We start from the raw sequence: 4104 nt of genomic DNA, 5'->3' as shown, positions 1-4104 counted from the left end.
GGAAATTCTCGCAAGTTGGGTACCCAACTTTGCACACCTGCAACATGATCAGAGGGTTCGTGTCTATAACCTTGGCCATTGGTACAGAGGGGGGTACACCTCAAGGTTTGACTTGAGGACCCTAAGCCCAGTTGGCCAGAATGGAATATTACTAAGGGGAAGAATGGGCTCTGCCACACAATGCCTTAGCACTGTGGTTTACAAGATTAGGACGCTTTATTTGTTGTGAATAGTGAAAGCCCTCTAATGGTCCCCATTAGGAAGGATGTTGGTGTAGTTGAGCTTACTTGGGTCAGAACTCAACATGAAGACCACTGAAGTGGGCATGGTTATCCATAGTACTTCTACCCTATATGGAGACCACTAAAGGCTCATGGTTCCATAGTGTACTTTTAGCCAAGGGTTGGTCTCAGCAGGTCAATAAAGATGGAAAACTTAGTACAATTCTATCCCTTCGGGGATGGAAAACACGTCCCAGTGCAATCTCTCCCTATACTACAAATCGTACCTCGGTACAACTTGTTGCAGATCGCTTTTTATAGACTCAAGGCTACAGCTTACATGTTGGCATAACTTGGTTAATGTGTGCGTTTGCTAAGCTAAATGTTTTACACAAACAGGGATACTGAAAAATGGAATAAGGGTTTAGAAATTTAGTTCTCACCAACTCTGTAGTAAATCCCAAATATTTGAGAGCTGGGATCTCCTCCTAATAAAACATGTTCCAACACCCTGTCGACATGATCTGACACCGCATATCTCATGTATGATATATGTGATGTCTTATCACATTGTTAGGGTGTTGAAAAGTTACCTCAGCTCCTACACCTTATCATTGTCCCTTCTTTCACCAGCGCCTATGGGCAAGGGAGTGTCATGAGTTTATCTCTTCAAATTTTCCAGAAAGAGGTTAGAGCTGCAAATAGTATCCCTTGATCTAAATTGAATATAAGTTTGTATAAGATGGTTGAATTGAATATCAATCCACCCTATTCAGTCTAATATAATTTAGGGAAAATTCTCAATTACTATCTTATATTTTGGGTCTAGTGTTACTTTAGTCTTTGAACTTTAAAACATGATAATTCAGTATTTAAACTTTCAAAACATGACGATTCAATATCTGATGTTAGCTAGCTATTAACCGGTCATTATGTAGCATTTGAAAAAGACACAAATGTCCTTTGGGTGTTATCTAATTTTCTTTATCAACCATCCAAACATTGACAAAAAATTAACAGTTTCAAAACTTTGTCTCTTCTACTCAAGAAAGTTGGGGTCATAGAATGCCCACTCAAATGTGACCCCAACTTTCTTGAATGGAAAAAGCAAAGATTTGGGGCTGTTATTTTTTTTGTCAATATTTAGATGATTGATGAAGAAAATTAAATAACACTTGAAAGGTATTTATGTCCTTTTCAAATGCTACTTAACGCTGATTAACAACTACTTAATGACAGGTACTGGATTATGACATTTTAAAAGTTTGAGTACTGAATTGTCACATTTTAAATTTCGGAGATCAAAATGGCACTAGATCCAAAGTATAAGATACTAATCAGGAATTTTCCCTATAATTTAATTTTATCCAGATGTACATACTTATATTTATTTTTATATTCATTTAAGGTTGCAACTTGAATGAATTTAAATTGCACATTTGTCAAAATTTGAGTAAACCTACCCTAAAAATCTGGAACGATTCTATGTAAAATATTCAAATAAGTCGTGTATCTAATTTGCAGGCCTGACTGAGGTAGGGTTGACTGGTAACAGATTGTAGATCTACATAGACCCAGGACCATCCTCAACCCTACCTTACATATAATATCAAAGGTCGAAAGGTAGGTCTAAACCCTAGAACCGACTTTTATATATCATTGAGCCAAGCTGGTCCATCGCAATTACACTATTATGTCACATATATTTGAATTTTTAAAGACCTACAAGTATAAGTATAAAGCATCTTTAAAGATAAATTTCTTATATTTTTACTATTCTTACGGTTTAATTATAGTTTTAATGTTATTTTTAAATCCTTTTGGCAATTGACTACTTCTATCATTTGATTAGCATCCGTTAATATACTGTCAAAATTTCGTAATATCATTCTTTAAAATTCAATATTATCCCTAGCCCGATAATATTATCCTCTCTCCGTGTAAGAGTTTTCTGGACAAACCCTTTCTACCTCCGGCTGCCGGTAAGGCCCCTAGCACCAGATGAGTGGTGCCATTGCCGGCGATAGAGGGAAGAAGACCGAGGAGGATCAGTCAAGAAAGACTGACCAGAAAAGGCCAACCGAGGTGTCACCAACACCTTCCACGAAGAGGCCTACACACAAGGACAGCCCAACAGAGGGCAATGTGTGGAGGAAGGGGGTTCCTACTCCGAGGAGACCGCCTATGAAGGGGCCCACCAGGCCCTCATCTATTCCTTCATCCGCTTCCAAGCCTGCCAAAGGGGGGGCACCTGAACCGTCTCTACCACCCGAAGTGGGGCATTTGCGAGGGGGACTCCATTGATATCGACGGGGCCGGCAGAGCCCTTGTCAAGGGGATGGTCCCTCCAGGAGACTGCTTAGACATGAGGCAGACGGATCCCGTTGCCATCGTCGAGGGGATGGACTTTCTGGCCGAAGTGAGTTTCCTTTTCTTTTTGACTTGCTACTTGCTAGATTCTATTGGCTTTACTGATGTTGTGCTTGGTGCGGATCTATCGTCATTATGTCGGCCTCAGTGACCGTACTCACCTCCTTCTCGAGCGTGCACCGAGATGAGACCCTCGCATTGCTGAAGGAGGAGAACCTTCTCCGACAGACGCTAGAGAATGACTTGAAGGCCGAGAAATGGTTTAGGAGGTCAGAGGCTGAGGTTGAAGCAAGATATCGGGACGCTGTCGCTGTTTGGCAATAGACGTTGGAGTACTAACAATGCTTGGCGCATTATGGATCTACGGTCTTGATGAAGGAAGATTTGGCCCGACCTCGCAATCACTCCACGTGGCAAAAACAAATAGTTAGGCACTTAAAACAGCGTACCCAGGGCGCAAGCACCAAAGGGAAGAAACCAGCAGTCCGAACTCCCTTTGAGGAGCCCGAACTCCCTACGAGGAATCCAACCTCCCTACTAAGAGCTCGAACTCCCTATGAGGAGCCCGACCTCCCTACTAAGAGCTCGAGCTCCCTACGAGGAGCCCGAACTCTCCCTTGGGCCCCGAGCCACACAAGGCAGTGACCCGAACTGGCCCGCCTCATGGCAGTTCGGGACACTCCTCTATCCGAACTCAAGTCCACCTCGTTCGCCACTCCAGCACTTCGCCTCCGAGACGCCGAACTGAACAAACGTACCATACCTGACACCGAGGGGGTCCGTATCCAAGGGGCGGCGCATCTGACTAACTTGGGATCTAACGCTTGATAGCCGCACTTCAACAGTCACCTACCACCGCCACCTGCCACCGTCATTGCCAATCGCAGAGACGGTTCCGACAAAAGGAAGCAGTGGCGGTTCTAACCAGCAGCGGGGATGACACCCGAACTGGCAGGAGACCAGAGGTAACCGTACCCGACCTGACAGAAGCTTAGGAGTGAGTGCACGAGGTGGCTATAAAAGGCCCCCTACCCCCAAGAACAAGGTATGCAAACTTTGCGCTATCTGGTTTTATCTTGCCTGTGAAGGATTTTAACTTGAGCTTCGGAGCCTCCACACCGGGTTCCCCCCAGAGCTTCCTCATCTTCTCCGTTTCAGGTTCCCCGCAATTCCGTTCAGAGGCAAGATCGTTGATAGCTAAGACCGGCCGGATTGCGCACCATCAGGTCTACTTGGAGGGGATTGACGACACCAAGAAGGCTCTTTTGAAGATGGTGCCAGAATTCCCCATTGTCCAGTTGCAGGTGCTCCCTAACTCTCTCGTCCCCGAGGACAAGGCCGAGGTTCCCACTGAGGTTGTAGATGCGGGCGTCAAGGATCCTACCTTTTCTCTAACCGAGGGTGAGGCCTAGCTGACTTCAGTTCTTGTTTTTGTCTGTTATAAATGTGCTTGGCCTTGAGGGCCAAAAATTTTGTAAGTTGAACTGTGAAACGAGATGAGTGTTTTTTCGTA

The 4104-nt window shown here is 44.4% G+C and overlaps 1 long non-coding RNA gene across 2 annotated transcripts; it reads left to right on the top strand.

Moving 5' to 3' along the window:
* The first annotated feature begins 2142 nt into the window (after positions 1-2142).
* LOC148844180 (uncharacterized) lies at positions 2143-4104 on the top strand. Of its 2 annotated transcripts, none has more exons than XR_016102904.1 (3): positions 2143-2640; positions 2740-3636; positions 3750-4104. It is a non-coding gene; the product is annotated as an uncharacterized LOC148844180 (long non-coding RNA). The 2 variants fall into 2 exon arrangements; XR_016102905.1 differs by having other exon boundaries at positions 2155-2640; positions 3725-4104.

This window comes from Nelumbo lutea, chromosome 8 (genome assembly GCF_056320005.1).
Source record: "Nelumbo lutea isolate HS-2025 chromosome 8, American lotus-T2T, whole genome shotgun sequence".
NCBI lineage: Eukaryota > Viridiplantae > Streptophyta > Magnoliopsida > Proteales > Nelumbonaceae > Nelumbo > Nelumbo lutea.
This window is presented reverse-complemented; position numbering and strand designations above follow the sequence as displayed.